This window comes from Fukomys damarensis, unplaced genomic scaffold (genome assembly GCF_012274545.1).
Source record: "Fukomys damarensis isolate Sample0158 unplaced genomic scaffold, DMR_v1.0_HiC HiC_scaffold_39, whole genome shotgun sequence".
Classification (NCBI taxonomy): Eukaryota; Metazoa; Chordata; class Mammalia; order Rodentia; family Bathyergidae; genus Fukomys; species Fukomys damarensis.
Genome location: NW_022900951.1, coordinates 88,282,853 through 88,305,371, shown reverse-complemented (window position 1 = coordinate 88,305,371; position 22,519 = coordinate 88,282,853). Strand labels below are relative to the sequence as shown.

General features: G+C 38.9%; 2 protein-coding genes across 8 annotated transcripts in view; one reads left to right on the top strand and one right to left on the bottom strand.

The window, feature by feature from the left end:
- Positions 1-22,519, top strand: part of Trpc5 (transient receptor potential cation channel subfamily C member 5) — a 294,853-nt gene that overhangs the window by 194,241 nt on the left and 78,093 nt on the right. The window lies entirely within an intron of this gene.
- Positions 1-22,519, bottom strand: part of Trpc5os (TRPC5 opposite strand) — a 97,815-nt gene that overhangs the window by 72,243 nt on the left and 3,053 nt on the right. Inside the window, exon 1 of one of the 4 annotated variants that reach the window (XM_010603091.1) lies at positions 16,445-16,550. The exons of the other annotated variants lie outside the window; for them this stretch is intronic. The gene's annotated coding sequence lies outside the window, so the exon portion shown is untranslated. Of the gene's footprint in view, positions 1-16,444; positions 16,551-22,519 lie in introns of those variants that run through there. 4 annotated transcript variants of the gene reach the window in all.

Sequence of the window (22,519 nt, the reverse complement as noted above, 5' to 3'; positions counted from 1 at the left end):
CTCTCTCTCTCTCTCTCTCTCTCTCTCTCTCTCTCTCTCTCTCTCTCTCTCTCCATTTGTGTCAGCATAACTATATCAAAGGCCAACAATTTTTCTTTTAGCTGAAAGTCCTACCTTGCTATTTTTTGGTGCTTCTAATTGGAAATCTCGAAATAAATGTCTACCAGTAGGGGGAAAAGGGAGAAAAGGCATCCAAATCCTTCAGGTCTATGTTTATAGTTGATACGCTTCTCTGCATTAGGCAAGGTACATTAGCTCATATCCAAGGAGAACAAAAGCAATTGCGTGGGAGATTAAAATGGGCCTTTGGATGGGATGGGGATGTAGCTCAGTGGCAGGTGGAGTTTGAAGCTCTATACCGGAAAAAAAAAAAATGTGCCTTTGGTGAGTACAGGCATCAGTTTCCTACTTGAAGACAAGAAATTTTTTCATAGTGTTGCATTCTGTAGTGCTGCAGCACCATTTGGGTACATGCATTCAATTTAGATGTGTGTGTGTGTGTGTGCGTGCGTGTGTGTGTGTGTGTGTGTGTGTGCGTTACTGTGGATTGTACCCAGTCTTTGAACTGAGCTGCGTCCCTGGTCCTTTTTTTCTGTCATTTTTTAAAAATTTTGAGACAGTCTCACTAAATTGTTGTGTTGCCCTCACTGGGCTCAAAATTTCAATCCTCCTCCCTCAGCCTCCCAGAGTGCTATGATTAAAGGCACACACAACCATGTCGAGCATCAATCTAGATTTTTAAAACAAGTACCCTAAACATTTATAACTTCTCATTACCCTATAATTTCTGAGGAAACATCAAGATGACCTTGTCCCCAAAGGACAGATTTTATAATTTTGACATAGCAGTAACATCTCTACAATAAACAAAGTGATAGGATTTACCCTTTAAACTCTTTTTTGAAAAGCTGCAAATCTTTGCCTTTAAAAAAACTGCAATAAGGCATTTGCTGGGTATAGGATCTGACATTTAAAATCCCCATGAACCATCTTTAATTTATCAAAGAAAGAAAAAGGAAAGAAATATGCAGCTGAAGAGCTAAACACGCCCTTCTTAAAAATATATGAAAAATTCCAAACAGAAACTCAAATAAGGGCTAGTAAAATACATCCTTATGGTCAATTTACACCAAATTCTACTGAATTTATTTCCTCTTCCTTTAAATTTGCTCATTGCTACAGACTCACATATTCTTGCATGCCCTTCAGAAAAACAACATAGTCACTGCAGAAAACAACCACTTTTGAAATATCTCTTAGTTGTTTTTCTAGACAGACACAAAATTTCCTGAAAACACCATTTGAACATAAGGACAGCCACCCATCTTTGACTTGGTGGCAGCCTGCGACATCTTGTCCCAAAATCTTGGCTGCTGTGAGATGCCCCTGGACTCCAGACAGTCTGCAAAGAAATGTTGCACTTTAAGAAAGAATTTTGGTTTTTAAATTTTACCAGTGCAGAAGACAGGGCCTAAATAAAATAAAGCAAATGAAAACAGAACCTAGATGTAACAAGTAAAGTGACTCTATTCCCAAGTCTTCCGTCAGTTTTTTTTTTTCCTCATTGAGTTTATGGTACATTTTAGGTATACAGTACAGTTACATTCATCATTGGGATCTTGTACCTTTACATGACAGGTCTTGGTTCTCATTTTTTCCCCTTATCCCTCCCGTCCCTTTACCCCCTCCTCCCTTCCCTATTTACAGAAACTTTATTTCCATTTTTTCATTTTCCTCAAATTTGTATTTGCTTGTCAGAAAATAACAATGTTCTTTTTTAGAGAGATGGCAAAATGATGCTAGTGATAATGAGTGTGGGACCTAGAATCAAACAGACCTATATTTGAATCCTAACTTCACTACCTACTAGCCAGAAATTTGCTAAATTACTCTGCCTGTTTCTTCATCTATAAAATAAATGTAGTAAGTCATGAGAATTACAAGAGTTGAACATGACAAGTTTAGCATGCTTTCTTGTATATAGTAAATACTGAAATGTTAGCTAATATAGCTATTCTGGAGAAGTCCCAGGATCCAGGACACAGGGTGTGGTACCCTCCTGGCTACTGATCAGCGGTCCCTAAAAAGAAGGAGATGGCTATGGGCATTATATAAATGTGAAAAAAGTACCAGAGATAAAATTAATATCATTGTTATAACTAATATTAGAGGATGACTTTAAACTTGAATTAGGATACAAGGGGACAGAACTGTATGGCTGTAGTTCACACATGATCCCTTTAGAGCAATCACAGGCATTATGGCAGTGATGGCAAACCTTTGAGAGCTTTCAGTGATACAAACAGCCTGTCGTGGCACGTGTACCATAGTTTTGTCACCATTCCTATAGGGTATCTGTGGGATAAGCAAATCTTCCCGACCTAACACAATGCCACATTTGGAACACTTTTTCACTCTGGTTTTGAGCTCTGGCAGGGCTGTAGCAGCATGAGCTTCACAAGCACCATTTCTGAGCTAGCAAAAACTGACTACACTGCGAACTAAGTGTTAGCTATGCCTGCATTACACATCAGCAGCACAGAGGAAGCTCTCTACTTGGTATCAGGCAGTGATGCATTCCAAATATTAACCAGCTACTCCTCGAAAACATTCACTTGGGAAGTAATTGGCAAGATCACTGAGGCAAGATAATGAAAGTTCATTACCTTCTGTTTAACTTGACTTCACACAAACTAATCCAGACCTTCAAGTCTTCCTATGTGAGTCATTTCAGTAAGAAGGGGAATGAACATCAGGGCCTTCTATCCCTTACCATCTTAGCTTGCATTTAATCCTGAACCTTAGGAACAACTCTCAGAAATTTGACAAGTGCAAGTTTAAGCATCATTCATGTCCTATTTTTGGGGCAAATGAGAGCTTGCCAAGAGAGACGAGATTCACTAATTTTATGAATAGGAAAGATTAGAGATCATATAATTCTTCCCTCTGCCTGTAAACCTGCTTACTGCCTGCTTGCCAAAGGCTGGGTCTTTGCATTTTTAATGACTTCAAAATACAATTCCATAATCATCCTCTGTAGCTCATTCCAGTGTTTTATAGTTTCCTCTTGGTAATTATATCCTCAAGAGTGTTCACACACATTAACCTACATAAACCTATGCCTCTTGGATTATTCCTATTTTACAAGTGAGGAAGAAGTAAAAACTCAAAGAAGCTAAGCAACCTGTGGAGATTACACAGCTGAGTAATAGAGGAAGGATAAGATGCTGATTCTTTAGACCTTCAGACCTTTACACGGTCCATTACACTGTGGCCTATATTATCCTGCTCTGGCGATGTCCAAATTACTAGAAGAAGAAAAACCAGGGGACTGACCACATACTAGTTTACTGGTAGAATGCTCACCTAGCAAGAGCGAGGCCCTGTGTTAAAACAGCAGCACCATGAGAGTGGAATAGATATGGCAGAACACATGCTTCTAAGCCACTAGAAAAAAAAATGCTTTATGAAAAAAATTTCCTTTAGGCTAGGGTGTAGCTCAAGTGGTAGAGCACTTATCTAGCATTGCAAGGCCCTGAATTCAATCCCCAGTGCATTAGAAAGCCCTAGTAAGAACAAAAGATATCAGAAGCCTAGATGAACAAGAATCATCTTAAAACCATGAAAATAAAAAACAAGATAAGAGTACTTGGGTCTCCTACTTCCTATCTTCTGCATCTTAAATAGATATACTCAGAATAAACTGGAAAAATAGAGGAAGAAAAAACATATTCTAACATCCTAAAAAGAAAAATGCTTCATCTTTGAGTTTGTTTCCTTGGCTTCTGAAGACTTCCTACCTCTAATTTTCAAGATTTGTAAAGGAGGCAAAGGTTAGTATTTTAAATATGGGTAAGAGTGAAACCCACTGCCTGTATACTTTACACTCAGCAAAACACACCAGCATCATAATTCTGCCTTGTCGTGACAGCTCTCTAAATATCAAAGCACCGTGCTGTTCAAGTAGAAAGACGGAGTTTTCCTGGTAGGATTCCTCATAGGATTTTCTTTTTCATATTAGCTACAGGTAGGAGATTCTCAAGGCAGGCTCACTTGATAAGAACAAAATGTCTCTCATCTTTTGTGACTAGTATTACCAGGTTAAATATTTATGTTCTAAAACACACTTTTAATGAAATATAATGGCCACTTCACCTAATTACCCTTGTTAAAATCATCAGCCACTTCCCAGGCTACTAAATCCAATTATCAATTTCAATTATCTTATTTTTCCTTATAAAAATATTTTATATGGTCAAGCACTTCCTAGTCCCCCTCTTCTTTACCTATAGTTACACTCTTGGTGATCTCATATGGGCTGTAAATAATATCTATGTGAAGATGGCTCAAACATTTATTAAGCCAGCTCAGAATTTTCTCCATAATCCTACTGTATTTCTAATTCCTTTTCACATTTATTTGCAATGTCTAAAACTCGATATGTCCAAAATTGGATCCTTGTTCTTCCTTCCAAAATCTACTCTTATTTTATAATCTTTACCATCTCAATGGTAATGGATGGCAATTCTATCTTCTTAATTACTCAAGTTAAAAATTCGTGGTTTTATCTTTGACACTTTTGTCCACAATCCATAGCCAATCTACCAGGAAATCCTTTCTGTTGGTTCTGCCATTAAAGCATACTCACAGTCTGAGCACCTGTCCTCATAAGCTTCCATCAAGCCCCTCTCCTTTTCATTACTTAACAGCCTCATTATCATAGTCTCTTCTCAACACAAAACCCGGCATGATTCCTTTAAAATGGAAGTTAGATCATGTTGCTGTCTATTTAAAACCTTCTAATGGCCAGGTATAGCAGCTCACACTTATAATCCCAGCACTCAGGAAGGTTATTCAGGAGGATGGCAAGTTCAAGGCCAGACTGGGCAGCAAAGCAAGATCCTGTCTCAACAAACTGTAAAACAAAACAAAACAAAATAAAAACCCTTCTGATGACTCTGCATTTTCTCCAGAATGTAATGCAAGTCCTCACATGGTGATTTACTTGATCCTCCAAAATATAATCTGCAACGTCATCTTTTATTTCTATCTCCCCATGTTCCAGCCACTCTGACCTTTGTCATTCCTCAAATTCACCAGGCAAACTCCCTATCTATGTGCTTTGCACAGCTATACCATCTGCTTGAAATGGTCTTGCCTTAGACATCAAAACAGCTAAATCCCTCACTTCCTCCAAATTCTTCTATCTTGTCTTCTCACTGAGGGCTTTGCACACCATCAGTTTTAAACTGAGCTGCCGCCCTTTACACCCTGGCACTCCTGAGTCTTCCTTAATATTTTCTATTTCTACATTTTTTCTTAGAATTTTTCACCTTCTATACATATTATATAGTATACTTATTCGTTATGATTACCATTTATTATCTGTTGTCCCTCTCTAGAACGGAGGCTCCATGAAGGTAGGAACTTTGGTTTTGTCTGAGTACAAGAATAGTGTCTGAGCCAGGTGTGGGACATACACCTCTAATCCTAGCACTCAGGAGGCTGAGGCAGGAGGATTGCTACAAGTCTGAGGTCACATTGGGCTACACAGTTAATTCAAGGCCAGCTTGAAGAGCTACATGCTGTCTCAAAAACACCAAAAAGGAATAATGCCTAGCACATAGTAGGTATTTAATAAATAGGTATTCCTTACATTTGTATAACATTTCATGTCTTTTTCTAATGCTTTCATAGTGTCTCACAATTACTGTGAAGTGGGTAGAGCAATATGGGCTTTATTATCTTCATTTTTTTATTGAGGAAAATCAAAATCCAAAGAAGCAAAATGATCTGCCCAAAGGCACACAGCTGGTGTGTTGTAGAACATCAACCTCATTTGGTGCTCTCTTTCCATGGCCTCCAACAACACTACAAAGCCCCTCTGCTTAGAAAAATCCTTCCAAACTCTTTGCTAGGATAGACATCTACCCTGTGTGTGCCGTTATTTCAGTGCCTCAAAATAATGTGTTTCTCCAGGACATGGAAACACAAACATAAAGTCATTTAAAGACCTGACTTATGCAGAGAATTGCTCTGTAAACATCAGAGAATATGATTCCCAAATGACACACTCTCCAAGAGAGAAACCACAATTTTAATATCCCAGTTACTCAGTGGAATAAATTGTTTGTTTCTTCTTAACCACCTCTGTTTTCTTCTCTTTTTCTTTTTTAATTTTATTCTTTTAGTATATGATTGCAGTACATGCATTTACAATCATCTTGGGGAGTTGGTACATGTACCTAATATAGCTTTTTTAAAATTCCCATCCTTTCTTCTCCCTTTCTCCTCTTCTAGTTCCCCTTTCCCCATTTTCATTCTTATTGATATTATTCTTAGTCCTTGAATTAATACATAAGCCAAACAGTTATTCACAGCAACATAATAACACAAAAGGTAAAATTATAGTCCAAGAAAGCATGTGGCCTAAAGTACATCCCAGTGACCTCTTCTACTGTATATCATCTAAGCCACTAAATGCCTGTTGAAAGCTCTCCCCCACTGACACAGCCACATAAGGAGAGTGAAGACTGTCCTTCTAAATGTACCACCCAACAGGAAGCTGGTGTTCACTTGGCAAGTGGACAGCAAGCTACTTCATGCTTGGCACACCACCACCATTGGCATCTAATCCAGAGGCTGCTGCATTCTGTAGGAGTGAACAACTATCGTGTTCTCAGGATAACACAGTGGAAGATACAACTATATTTATGTACATGCTTTTTTTTGTTTTCTTTGTTTTTTTGAGACAGGATCTTACTATGTAGTTGAGACTGCCCTGGAACTCACTATGTAGCCGAGGCTGGTCTTGAATTCACAGTGATCCTCCTGCCTCAGCCTCCCAAGTGCTGGGATTACAGGCATGCGCCACCACGCCTGGCTTGTACATACTTTTTAATAGAGATCACCTGTCACCCCTGGTAAGCTTACAGGACGTAACAGAAATGGTCCAACCAGAAAGAGACAAGCCAAGACCTCAGTGCCTCCTTACACTTAAAGCCACTGTAAGAGAGAGGAAGGCCTGGCCCACTTTCCCTAGCCCCTAGAATGTCATTACTGGAGGATGTATCCAATAACCCTCCAAGAATGACTGAATAGAGCAGGTTTGTCTTCAATGCCCTTTTCACAACCGTCTTTCCCAGATCAGGGAAAAGTAAGTGGTTGAAGCTTGACTCTACTGCCAAGTCAGCTCTACTACCAGGGTCACCAAACAGCATCTAATGAATCCCAAAAGGATTTAGACAATTTTTAATTATGGGGAGATGCTGTATTACTTTAGTATAAAAAGTGGCTTTTGAGTACAAATATAGATTAAAACTCCATCTCTGAATCTCACTAATAGTATGATATATTGACAAAGGCACTAATTCTCTATGATCCAAACAAGGCTCTAACTAGGGCTATGATCTGACTAGAGCTTATTATGTTTAGCCTATGACTAGGCCTTAATGGGTCTGCCTAGATGTTAACTTGTTTAACTAGGCCATAAGTAGGCTTAGGACAATTTCTAATTCTTAACTAAGAATGACAACATCAGCTTTGGCACTAGCTAGGACATAACTGGGTTCTAACTATAAGTTAAGGTAGACTTTGATATTCCCTAAGTCTTCATGTGGGGACAACTAGGCTAAACCCCTTCCTAAACTAGACTAAATTATACCTAAATGAGGCTTACGCCCAGGCAAAGTCTTAATTAAGATCTTATTAACCTAAACCTTGGTTATTTCCATGGCTAGGGCTTACCTGGGTTCTCACTACCACTTAAATAGACATAGCTACTGGCCAAGGCTGAACTCAGCTCAGATTATACTAGGCTTAAACTCTGTCTGAGATAGAGTTGTATTATGAGGAGATCTAAGCTATATCTGGGTCTTGGATAGGATGTCAGGGGATTATGTCTAGACCTAAATTTGGCATAGGTCCAGGATAGTGTTTCACTTGGATCTAACCAAACCTCAGCAAGTTTTATGTTTTTCTGAGGTTTAAATGGGTACTAAGAGGCCCTAAACTAGGTTTATGCACTTTCTAGGGCTAAACTAGCCTCTTACTAACACTTACCTATGAACAGATAATAGTTAGGGCTTACCTGGGCTCTGGCTTTGTCTAAAGAAATTCTGACTAGACGTAGGCTAAGATTAAATGGGTTGTGCCCAGACTTTTAAAAGGGTTAGGACAAGTGCAAAGTCTTAATTAAGATCTTATTAACCTAAACCTTGGTTATTTCCATGGCTAGGGCTTACCTGGGTTCTCACTACCACTTAAATAGACATAGCTACTGGCCAAGGCTGAACTCAGCTCAGATTATACTAGGCTTAAACTCTGTCTGAGATAGAGTTGTATTATGAGGAGATCTAAGCTATATCTGGGTCTTGGATAGGATGTCAGGGGATTATGTCTAGACCTAAATTTGGCATAGGTCCAGGATAGTGTTTCACTTGGATCTAACCAAACCTCAGCAAGTTTTATGTTTTTCTGAGGTTTAAATGGGTACTAAGAGGCCCTAAACTAGGTTTATGCACTTTCTAGGGCTAAACTAGCCTCTTACTAACACTTACCTATGCACAGATAATAGTTAGGGCTTACCTGGGCTCTGGCTTTGTCTAAAGAAATTCTGACTAGACGTAGGCTAAGATTAAATGGGTTGTGCCCAGACTTTTAAAAGGGTTAGGACAAGAGAGAGAGAGAGAGAGAGAGAGAGACAGAGACAGAGACAGAGACAGAGAGAGACAGACAGAGGGGGGGGAGGAGAGAGAGAGAGAGAGAGTGTGTCACTAGGTGCACTTTACAAAGATTTTGAAGAGGTCCTAATCAAGTTAGCTCATTTTAATCACACTTAGGTTTTGGCTATATCTTTATGAATTGAGAAGCCTTCAGTATTATGAGGATCTGACTAGGTGGGCCTAACTATGCTCTGACTATATCTTAACTATGTTTACACTGTGACTGTCCTTAAAGAGTCTTACTAAAATTTAACTGGGTTAAGTAGGTCATAGGGGAGCTCACCCTATTTTCAAGTCTTAACTAAGCTCTGAATAGACAGAACCTAGACTTAGGCATTGCCTAGAGCATAAGGGAACTCTAACTAGTCCTAAAGTAGGCAGAGGTATTATGGCCTTAAGTGGCCCTGACTGAGCCTTAAAAGGGCTGGCAAGACTTTAACTGAGCTAACTAGACATTAAGTAGACCTAAGCTCTGTCTGGGTATTAACTGGGCTGTCTAGTCCTTACCTAGAGTTTGGCCCTAGGTAGGCTTTAACTGGGCTCTGCTTAGGTAATGGCTAATACTTAAGTAGCCTCTGATTAATATATAACTAAGATGAAACCTATCATAAACCTTAAGTAGACTCACTCATATCTTAAGCCCTAGCTGAGTCATTTCTAAATTTTGAATAGGTCTAAACTATATTTAGGATGCAAATATAGCACAACCAGCACTTAATTATGGTTAGGTCCTGGCAAGGACTTAACTTGGCTCTGAATAAATGTAAACTAGGTTTAGGCCCTTGCTGAAGCTTAGCTGAGCTCTGACCAGACATGAACTAGGCTTCACTACTGCCTAGACCTGCTAGAGGTCTAGGTAGAGAGGTCTCTACCAATTCATAGAGTGGGCTGTACCAATTAACTGGCCCAGCACATTCCTAAAACTTTACTAGACTTAATTATAGCTTAACAAAGCTTAGGGCCTAGCTGAGTCTTAACTAATTTCTGAATAAGACTAAACCACATTTATGACCTTGCAAAGACTTAACTGCACTATGATTACCAAAGTTTAGAAATTAAGACTTAATCAGATTCTGATTAGACCTAAACAAAGCTTAGGCCTTGTCAAGGGCCTAACCAGAATCTGGCTAGGTATATATTAGGCATAAGCCCTCGCTAGTGCCTAATTGTCCTTCAAATAAATCTAAACTAGGTTTAGATACTTGGAAAGCTTTAAGTGGGTTGTGACTAGTACTTGGACTAAGGCCCCTTTTTAGACTTCAGACTTAAGTATACCTTATTTACACTCTGGTTAGCTAGGACTTCTCTAAACTATAGATAGGAATCATGGAAGCATAGGTCCTGATTAGGTCTAAATCAGGTTTATGTCCTGTCTATTGCTTAACACTCAGACTTAAGTAATTGCTAAGGCTTAACTGAGGTCTGACTAAATTTAAACTAGGTTTAGTCATTGAATATGCTTTAAAAATATTCTGTAAAAGTCTTAGCCAAACTAGCTAGCTTTTAACTAGACTTAGTCTTTGACTAAACCTTAAAGGGATTCTCAAAGGCCTTTACTATGTTAAGTTTTTCATTAGGCCTAACTATACTGTGTCTAAATCTTAACTATGTTCAAGCCCTGACTAAGCCGTAACTGAACTGACTAGACTTTAACTAGGATAAGTAGCCTGTAAATAGACTTAGGCACTAGCTAAGTCTTAACTAAGTTCTGACTAAACATAACCCAGGTTGAGCAATGCTTGGAGCTTAAATGGGCTTTAACTATGTTAGAAACTAGTCTTAGGTACTGTCTAGTTATTAAATTGGCTCTGACTAGTCTTTAACTAGCCTGGGCTCTCCCTAGAATTTAACTAGATTTCACTGTGTCTTATTTGACCTAGCTTCTAAGTCTTAACTACGCCCTAAGATAAAATTATGTTTATGAATAAGCTGGCTAAGTCTTAGGGCTAAAGACTAGTTTAGTTCTATTCAGTGCCAATCAAGCCCTAGAAAGGGTCTAAGCCTAGTTTATGTCTAGTCAGAGCTTAGTTAAGACATAGCAAGAGCATCAGCCTAGTTCATGTATAAAAATGGTTTTGGTCTAGGTAGGATCTCAGCATAGTTAAAAGTTAGACTTCATGTAAGGAGTTGCAAAGAGCTAATCTTAGTATTGGTACAGTTAGAAACCAGTTAAGCTTAAGCCAGAGTCTAATCACAATTTAGGTCCAATCAGAGCCCAGTTAAATCTTAGGGCCTAAGCCCAATTTATGACTACTCACAGTCTATTTAAATCCTATTTACAGTTTAAACCTAATTTTAGTTTAATTAAAGCTGAACTGAGTACTAGCCAGAACTTGAGCTAAGTTAAGTTATATTTGAGACCTCATTTAAGTCTCAGCCAGTACCTCAGCTTTATTAATTGTTAGGCAGTGTTATGTTAAATCCTAGGCAGAGCCTTAACCTAACACTTACTATGAACAGATAATACGGCTTACCTAGGCTCTGGCTTTGTCTAAAGAAATTCTGACTAGGCACAGACTAAATTAACCTTATTAGATTAACCTTAACCTAATTAAACATTAGTTGTAGTGCAGTTAACTACATATAGGTATTCAAACAGTTTAACAAGACCCGATATGTTTTAACTATGATAAGGCTCTGGTTTGACCTAATTGTGCACTTTCTAACCATTAACTATTTTTAGACCTTAATGAGGCTTTACCTAGGCTAAACTTTAACTAGGTAAAATAGGCCTTAAGTAAGCCTAGATTCAAGTCCTTTAATTAAGAATTAGTTAGAGTTGAGCCGGGTGTGGTGGCAACACCTGTAATCTCAGCACTCGGGAGGCTGAGGCAGGAGGATCTCTGAGCTCGAGACCAGCCTGGGCTACATAGTGAGTTCCAGATTAGTCTCAACTACATAGTGAGAACCTGTCTCAAAAAAAATCAGTTAGAGCTGGATGTGGCCACAGGCCTATCCCTATAAACCCAGGGAGCCTAGGGCAGGAGGATCACGAGTTCAAGGCCAGCCTGGGGTATACAGTAAGACACGGTCTTAAAAATAAATTTTAAAAGGCAATGGTTACCCCTTGGCTAAACTGCAGTTTCTTTAGCCCCAGCCACATAGTTACATATTCCTTGTAGCCCTCACCACTCCCCTTTAGTTTGTATCTGCCAGTACCTCAGTTATTCAGTAAATGCCATGGAAAGGAAATAGGCTTTACCCCTATCTTACCCACTGCTGTAGGAAGCAAAACTGCTTCCTGTCTCCCCACAGCCAGTCACGTTTGCAATATGACACAGGAAGCAATTCCCCCAAGAAAGCAAGGGAGACTTTTTTATGTAGTAAGTACTTAACCTAGAATTTAATTTTAGTCTCACCCAGTCCCTGGTGGTCTATACAACTTCTTTCAAGACATTCACATTCTATATTAAGTTCTTAACAAATAGAGAAGGAGATGCATCTACAGCTTTTGCCCATAATGTGCCACTGGGAGTTAAGAATAAGATAGCCAAGATGTACTAGAATTGCAGTGAAAGGCCTTGTGTAACTTTCACACGGCTGAACCTTGAGCATTTGTAGACCCCATTAACTCTCTACAGTTATTTTATCAGTCCTACTGGACTGAAGGTGGTAGGCAGTCTGATGGATACTGGCTTGGCTTATTATAGGATTCTAAAGTCCTCAGTTGAATACTCAAGGATGGGATGATAAATCCAGACTAAGTAATGAGAAATTATTCCTATTTAATGATTGCATGGATTCGTAGTGATAGAAGACTGGTAATCTGTTTCAAATTACTACCTTATTATTTTATTTGGAATATGTGTTTCTATACATTCACTTTTTAGTACAATGCATTTTTCTTTCATTTTTAATATTTCTTTTTATTTTTGTCAACAAATATCTCATTGATAGAAAACTACATATTTAGAGGGTAAAATGTGACAATGTAATACATGTATAAAATGTGCAATGCTAAAATGAGAGTAATTAGCATTTCCATTTCCACAAACGTTTACCATTTCTTTGTGTTGCAAACCTTTGAACTATAAAATGCATTTGATTTATTCCACATTAAGAGTTTACTTTGGTCCAGCTAATAATTTTTGTGATCTGTATCGAGTTACAGCTTACACTTCCATAGTACTACTAACCCCTTAACATACAGGGTGACTCAGAATCAGCCCTGCCTGGACTAACTGAAAGTTCTATACAGAGAAAAGCAGGTAAGTACTTCTGCTCAGAGGACAAGGCCTAACCTACAGGTTTAACAACTTCTTATATTTGGCTATGTGAAGAAGTTGGTCAAAAGGACTAATCTGAGCAGCAGTATCAGGGAGTTTTTACATTAAGTAATTCATTCCTACAAATATTTATCGATCAACTACTGTGTACCAGATATCCTCCAGAGTACAAACAATATGATGGTAAGCTCGTATAGCAACATCCTTTGACATCATTGAGTTTTCATTCTAAAAATAAAATCAGAAGTTATTCATAGCCATGAAGTAAGCCTAAGTTAAAACAATCAACATCCTACACAGGGCAAACTGGCAGAATAGCTGTAGAATAGGAATTAGGGGCAAAGAACTATGTAAATATCTATGTGGTTACAAAGCCAGCAGCATGAAGTAAAAATTTTTCTTCATTTTAAAAAATGGAAACAGGTCTGGGTATGGTGGTCCACAACTATAATCCCAGCACTTTGGGGAGGCTGAGGTGGGAGGATTGCAACTTTGATCGCAGCCTGGGCAACTAAGGGACTTGCAAGACCCTGTTACAAAATAAAAATGGGGAGGGTTAGGGATGCATCTCATTTTGAAGACCCTGGGTTCAATACCCAGTACTGAAAAAAAATATATGGAACCAGATATTTCCTAACATCACCACAAACACAACCATATTTCCCTGGACAAGTCATTTATATTTCTTTGATCTTCAGTTGTTTACTCAACAAAATGAGATAATTTACCCAAATTCAAAGAAAATGGAGTGGAACTAGACTAATGCATCATAGTAGATTAGAGCTACAGGCCCTGAGTTATACAAATTTGAGTTTGAATCTCAGTCCTTATCAACCTTAGAGGTATAGTATTTACCCTTGCTATATGATTCAACCTTTCTGAGCTTCACACTTCTTCCTCTATTAAAAAAAAAATAATACAAAGAATACATACCTCATAGGGTTGCCATGGGCCAAAATACAAGAAAACATGAAAAATGTTTAGTTGAATAGATTAACATCTTCTATTAAGAACTAGGAAAAATAAATTATGCCTTAGCACAACGTTGGCTGCTTTAAAGTATTTAGCATGTACTGACTGGTTTATCAGCTTTCACTATAGAGCAATAGGAAGATTCACAGAGCGATGCAGGAAAGGAACTTCAGAAGCTTGCAAAATGTAATGGAACAGGACAAGACAGTGAGGGTTTTTCCTTATTTCTCCCAGTCCAGCTCAATTCACATCTGTTCATCCCGTGACCATAACAACAATACAAACCCCACTGGAATGATATGTAAAAGCTCAGAGACATATTTCAGGTGGGTTTTTTTTTCAATATTTACACTTCAGGTTTGATCTGAATGACGGCCAATGACTCCTGAGTTCTCTGCTGTGCTTGGACACTGAAACTTTCTGTGTCTCTACTTTGTACACTTCCTCTTTCTCCAGTATTCCAAGTTTTTGATCACTGTCTAAGTGGGATAGGAGAAGGGTTACAATTTAATATTTGAAAAAATGCTTCGAACAAATTCACCAATACTTCCCTTATGATTTCAGAAACATTACAAAGGTCTGCTGTAATTATACCTATTTCCAGTTTTGCTTTGATATTTGGGATCATAAGGGAAGTATAGTAGCAGCATATCAGTACTTGGTGCTTACGTGCAAATACAAATCCATGCACAAGTTTAAGGGTCTCAGAACTAAAGTAATAAAAAGGCTATACATCTCCTTCTAAGGGCTATGAACTGGGTACCAGTGTTTCTCCACTGAGAATGGCTTTGGGCAGCCCTTGATGTAGGACAGAGGGATGAACCGATGGGTCCAGATCACCAAAAGCAGTCAGTGTGACCTCTCCCACACCAGGAGACATTTGGCAATAACTGGAAAGACTTATCACAACTGAAGAGGGAGAAGTATTAACTATTGGGTAAAGGCTAGGGAACTACTGAACATCCTATGATGTACAAAACAATTTCCTAGAGCAAACAGTTATCCAGTTCAAAACATGAATACTATTAAGGCTGAAAACTTGTGACCTGAGGAATCTTTCAATCTTTCCCATCCTAATAAATTAGTAAATGCTACTGAAAGCCTTTCCTGTGGGCACTATGAAAACTACACATCATGTTCTATCCCCTAAGGGAGCTTAGACTGTAGTAAAAAAGCCAACTATGTACACTGAAGCATCCACAAATTAAAAGACGACACCACTGCCCTGCCATCTGGTAGATACTGTGCACAGACTCCACAAATCCAGCATATCCTAAACTTCAGATGACCAGCTCATCCTGGTTTACCCAGGACATTCCCAGTATTAGCACTGAAAGTATCTGTCCAGGACAGTAATTGACCATAACTAAAATGAACTCATCAGTATTTATCCCAGACGCAGTACTCCTCATGATGTGATACTCCTACATCATTTAATAGAGATACCCTCCCGTTCTGGATAAACTTCAACTTTGCTTAATCTTCCACCTCTTCATGCAATCGATTGTCAAATATTGACAATTCTATCTCCAAAGTACTCTTTTACCACCATCTCCTTCTAAATTCCTTTGTTCTAATTCAGGTCTTTTTTACCTCTCACCTACACAGTTATAAAAGACTCTTAATCAGGCCCCCTGCCTCCAGCCACTCTGTCTTCCCACTCCCATCCTATTTGCTAACTTGTCTTCCAAGCTGCAAAGAGAGATCATTCTGAAACAAAAATCAGATCATGTTTAGGGAATCATCTCATCAATATGAAAGTTTTGCAGAACTGTATTAAACCCAAGAACAGCATTAAACCAAAGCTCACAAGTATTTGAGTAGGATGACTAACCTGCTATAGCTTAAAAATGTTACAAATGAGTAAAACCCATTGAGCAATAATACCAGCAGCAAGTGAGAGGGAAAAGCAAAAGACATCAAAAACAACCACCATATCCTTGAGAATCTAGCAATTCTGTTTGTCAGGTACACTTTGTATCTCCTCATTTCTTCAGAGAAGAATAACATGACCACAGTCAAGGAAAGTATTGTCAGGGAATCTCGGGTCTCCAAAACAGAATTAACTGAAAGTTGCATCATGCAGAAACTGCGATAGTTTGAGAGAGGATTCACTCGCTGCCTTAGGCTGTTAGGTCTTAACTCACGGGTGGCCTATTCCCAAATTCTTCTTTTTGGCAAGAGCCATAGCTTTTCCACCCCAGACTGGCAAGAAAGCTGAGAATTTGCTTGAGTGATGTTTGTATCTGTGAGTAATTAGGCATCCCATTTAGATGGGGGGGCACGGTTCTGTACATAGATTGTGAAAACTGAAAACTGCTGGATGAAGGAGAATACAAGTGCTATCCCTAAGGGGAAGAGAGCTCAGCCTGTCCTCCCTCAGCAAAACATGCCTATACTGTCTCAGACACTGGCAAGCAGTCAATTGTTTATAAATTCACCTTGGGAGTAAAGGGCTACCCTTCACAGAATATTTTAAAAAGCTAGCTCCCAGAATAGCAGAGCTGTCACCCAAATGCTTACCTTGCTAATGGTGAGAATTTCTATTTCTGTCACATTGTAGGTAACTTCTTCTTGAGTACCGCAGTTTAGGAGATCTACTCCTTCTCCTAGAAGGCTCCCTCGCCTAGGGTTCTGCCCTTTTATTTGTTGGTTTTGTTTGCTTGCTTTTTTTCCCTTCTGACCTTCTGACATTGAAACATTGAAACATTTTACATATCTCGCAAAGACCTTGTTTCTGAAATTCATTCTCCCATAATTTTAGGTGCCTCCCAGTTAGAAGCAGATGCCCAAGCACACGCATACGCGTGCAGATGCACGTGCACATACACTCAACACATAACCCTTAGGTTTTGGGGTTTTTTTTGTTTGTTTGGGTGATGGGAAACAAGCCCAGGGTTTTTCACATACTCAGTGCATGGTATGCCATTCAGCTCCAACCCTCAGACCTCCATTATTGTTCAATAACATCAACACCCTCCACCCTAAAGAGTCTATGCCCTAGAGAAAGTTAGAGTCTAATCAGTGAAATCGGTGGAACATAACTAACAATAAAGATCCAATAGCCATTTTTTGTATAACTGCTATAGGAAGCTGGAAGACTAGGGAAGTCAGTGTACACTGGAATATGTAGGAAAACTTTACCTTTTTCAAAGAATGAAATCAGAATTCATTCAAGTAAAACACAAGGAGAGGAATTTTGAAGATAAAAACTCATGAGTACCTATTATCAATCTCTGATCAAATCAGAATTGCCCGGTTCAATTCCCTGTCCTGCTAATTTCCACATCTCTCCCTTCAACTCTCAATTTAAATGTTTTCTTTGGCAATGTAAGTTCCTAGAGACATGAGCAAGAATAAGAAAATATATAGATAACTGGTATTTAAGTGGATATTCACTGTGTGCCAGACACAGAGCTATGTTCTATCAATTATTACTGCTAATGAAAATAATTTACCATTTTTCAACAGTTTGCTATGTGCTAAGTAACCAGGCACAGTGCTAAAAACTTTCCATGCATAGTATCTCCTTTAATCTTACCAGCTGGACGATAGGCAGTATTAGTATTAGTATTCCCATTCTACAAATGAGGAAACTGAGACCGAGGTGACAAATGGAAAGACTGAGAGATACAAAAGACTTGTCCAAGAAGCATACTGCTCATAAGCAGCAAAGCCAGAGTCTGACATGGGTCTAACTTCAAAGCATACACATCAGAAACTGGATAGTATGGTAGTTACAGCAAGAGCTAAAAAATCACTGAGCTACAGCAATGCCCCCAATGCTTGTTCAGAAAACAATTTCTTACAAGTCCTCCAAGCATTATGAAACCAAGAACGATACTGTGTGCAGGCAGATGAAAATGTGGGAGTGTGCAAAATGGCTGGTGGACAGAGCAGTGAGGGACACAGTGTTCCTGGTTGGCATAAAACACATGGCGCTGCTCTACTGTGGTGCCTCTAGACCATGCTTCTGACAAATCACCCAAGAGAAGGCACTGTAAACAAATTTTTTGCTTTGAGTCAAAATCATAATCATGTGATCTTCCATCTGGACTTTAAAAACAAACAAACAAACAAAGCAATGAGGCAAGGTGGAGCATGCCTATAATCCCAACACTCTGGGAGGCTGAGGCAGGACGATCATAAATTCAATCCCAGCCTGGGCAAGTTCTGAGTTATCAAGACACTGTCTTAAAAATAAAAAAATAAAAAATAAAAATGGCCTAAGAATATAGGTGAGTGCTAAAACCCTGGGTTCAATCTCTAATACTGCAAGCAAACAAACAAAAAAACTCTGAAGTAGCTCAAACCAAACCCTCTAAAACCCTAACTTGCCAGTCTCTCTCAATGAAAAATTCTCTCCTTTTTTCCCATACTCTAAAATCCATCTTGCACAATATGCAGTTTTTCATTCTGGAACTTGCTTGTTTTTATAGAATCTGACGACAATGAGGACTATACTGATTCCAACTGTATGTACTTCAATAAACTATTCCTCCCCCACCTACCATACTATCTCTGTGACCAACAAGTTCAAGCTCCTTTCCACAATTCCAAGCCAGTAATCGGCATAACAGAAGACATCCTCAGAATGTTCAGAGGAACTGATAATGAAAGCAGCAGCACTGATGCATGCAAATTGTCTAGGCCTAGACTGTGTCTATTCACATATGTAGTCACTTTAATACTACACATACAGAAAGCAATAATTCTTCATCCGTCACACAATAGTCATCATGATGAAAACGGCGAGCCTTTATTGGTTGCTTCCTCATTTAATCCTCACAATAATCCATGATGAAAAATGTAAGATTTGTTTCGTAATTGGCAGGAGCTGAATTAACTCTCTTAATCTTTATAAGGACACCCTAAAACATGGGTACTATTATAATCCTCGTTTTGCAGATGGAAAAACTGAGGGTCAGAGACATTAGGCAAATAACTTGCCTATGTGATAGAGCTGTAATTTGTATTACAGGTGTATCTACCTGCAAAGACCATGTTTCTGATCACGCCACATAGCATTATTAAAAACAGGTTTAATTCTGTAGCCTATATCATGCTTTGGGCTACCAATAGAAGCGTGAGGAAGGCCATTTTCCATCCTTTTGGTGTTTAGAAATTTGAAAGCACTTTCCCACTCATGAACCTTTTCTTGTTACAGCAGCCCCACATGGAAGGCAGCACCCCTTTTACACAGATAAAGATCCAAATACAAAGATTTGCCCCACACTCTACCACAAATCAGAGACTAAACCAGAGTCAAAGTTCAACATTGATGCTTCTGGACTAACAGTGGAATAAATTCACAGTAAATTGAAAATGCTGAAGTTAAAATCACATTCAATACACCTAACCTATGGGACATTCCAGCTTAACAACACAGTACACCCCAGAGTATCTGGCATTAGTTTAATCAATAATCTATTACTCTGTTTTGATGTCTTTTTTCTTCAAGGAATTTCTTTCCACTTCCAGCTTCCTGATTTAAACCAGTAGGACTGAAATTCCTACTTGACTTGGCCATACCCTGTATGACTTCTTACTTGGTATCAGTGAGTTTCCAGGCTGTTCTGTTCATTCACTTCAACATACTGTATTACTTGATCCCTCCCTGGTGGGTTCCCCTTTCCTCCTAGAATTACCCTTTTTGGAGTTAAGATAAAAGCTCCCACCACCCTCTGCTGCAGTCTCATGGCTAGAATAAGCCATTGTAATGGATTGAATCCCTTTGCTCCAGTTCCTTTGAGTCCATCATACTCAAAACAGAATTGTAACATCTACCAGAAAGCTCCAATGGGCACATTTTGACTTGTGTGCATAGAAAGAGTGTTGCCTCGGGTCACAAACTCAATTCCACGATTGTGGTCGTAGAGTGGGAAGAGAACTCAAGCAGATTCAATGGTTAGGTTCAATGTTGATCTTATGGGGAAATCTGACTCGGTTCTCACTCAGTTTCGTTTGTGACCAGAATCGTGGAGAGAACTGAAGTCATGAACTGAGGCCCCACTACCTGCAAATGAAAAAATTACTTTAAAAAATATGTGTTCTAAAATAGTTTTCAGCATCTAGTTTCACTTTCCTCCATTTGTTTCAAATTAGTGAGGCTCAGCTCTTATTTGAAATTACAGGGATGGCTTCCAGTTGACTTTGTGAGTCCTAACCTGTGTTGCAGTTGCTATTTGCAGCCCCAATTGGGGACCAAGTCTGCTATCTAATTACAACAACAGAGCTAGTGTAGTACAAAATGTCTCAGTAATCCCTGGGTAGGAATGTGTATGACTTTTTTTCCATAAAATTCGTCATGGAGGAAGTGATTTGAGTAGATAAATATCAAATTGTGTTAGAGACTACATGTAAAATGTAGAGGCTACTTGTAATCATAATCTGAGCCTGAACTCCTTGCTAAATGTATTTCTTGGTCTCAAATATTTGCTGCAATAGGGGAAAAGGGATGCTGTGCTGTTTAAGGAAAATACCGTTCAGCAAGCTCATTGCAATGGTGAGGGAAGGAAGGTGTTGGAAACTTTCTGCTGCTTTGGGAAATTTGCACTGCACTGATTTTCGCCTGTTCAGAATCCAGTTTAACTGACAACTTCAAAACATACAAAGCTCCTTTTATCAGTCTTTCTGTGGAGTTGGTTTTTTAAATACACCCATGCTCACAGCCAGACTACCTTTTCAAGAACTGACATCTGAAGCCATGAAATTGTGGCCCATTTCAGTGTGCAGCCATTCACTCAAGGAGGAGGCAGCAGTTCTGGAAGGATCAGCAGACTTTCTGCAGACTATCTCCCGTCCTCCTGTAGCTGATAACTGCTCTTTTTCCTGGTCCCCACCTTCCTCCCCAGCATGGGGAGAACTCACTCCAACAAGTTTTTTTTTCTCAAAGAGACTAAAGGACAAAGTGTTTATAGCTGCAAATTCCCCAGCTTCAAGTCAGCTGACTTCTTTTAGAAACATAAAAAGATAACTTGATTCAATTTTCTTTAGAAAACAATAAGCCTTGCAGGGCATGTTGATTACAGGATTCCAACCATCTCACAAGGCAAAATCCTCCTCCAAGCTCAAGTCCCTTACATAAAGTGGCATAGTATTATGCCACATACTTCACACCTTAAATCGTCCCTAGATTACTTAAATACCTTATGCAATGCAATTAATGTGTAAATAATTATTATACAGTATTGTGAAGGGGATGACAAGAAAAAAACTGTACATGTTCAGTGCAGATGCAATTTTTAAAAATATTATCCAAGGTTGTCTGAATCTGAAGATGCAAGGGACTAGCTATATACTATTTTACAAACCTCTGAATTTTGGCTGTATGTCAAGGTGACCTTCCTTCCAGTCTCACCTGTACACACCCAACAATTTAAAATCATTTGAAAATGACCACCTAGGAGATTCAATGTAAGATTGACTTGTTTAATCCTGCTGTAATTTGTTTTCTTACTGACTGGCCCCACAGGAGGGAACAAGCTGGACTGGGGCAGGGAAAGATTGTTTCTCTTCTGACACCTGCCCCTTCCTAACTCAGCCACTGGAAGCTCAATGCTGCTAGCTTTTTTACTCATCCTCACAGCCTACCTTACTTCTCAAGAGCCGGACCTGACCTCCAGATCCTCTACTCCTGCGAGACTTTCCCTTATTTACCACTGTCTATTCAGGCAGTGGGAATTTGTCAATGACCTGGGAAGTCTTACTCCTAGCTTTTTACTCCTAAATGAGCACTTTTTACAGAGCTCCATGCACAGTAGATATTCAAATGTTAATTGCTTCATTCATTCATTCATTTTGCGACCCTGGAGATTGAGACCAAGGGCCTCAGCCCTGAGCTATATCCCCAGCCCTTTTTTTTTTTTTGTCTTTATTGAGTATAAAGGTATACAGTACAGTTACATTCATCTTTGGGATTCTGTACCTTTACATAATAGGTCTTGATTCTCATTTTTTCCCCTTGTCCCTGCCCTACCTTCAGCCCCTCCTCCCCTCCCCATTTACACTTTATTTCCATTTTTTCAGTTTTTCATATTTTTTTCCTCTCCCTTATTACCTTTCCCCCACCCTTCCCGCTTTCCTTACCCCTTTAGCCCTTTACTTCCTATTTCACATTATTGTCTCATTAGGATCCTGTGTACTAGCTTTTCACACCAAAGAAACTTCGGTATTTCAGTTAAAGAAATCCCTGTATGAACATTAAAAATAGGGAATCCTGGAATAAAACTAAAAAGGAAAGTAAAAGAGGAAAGGCAATGATGTAACATTAAAATAATCCTTAATTCTGGAGATGAAAATGGTCCCTGAACATATTTAAATTGCTTCTTGCTCTTATAGTCTTATCTTATTCTTTTTTCATTATTTAGAGAGTATTTTATTAGTTTCTGTAATCAAACCCACGTAGATATGACCTTACATATTTAGTATGATGTGTTACCCCTGTACACATGGAAAAAATAAAACTAATAAAAATAATAATAAATTAACATTTGTAGACCACTATTGCTGTCCATTTCTGTACAATGCCAACTCAACACAGTAAATTGGGATGACTTTTGCCAAAGTTGGCAGCACCGTTAAAGTTTCCCAAAATTC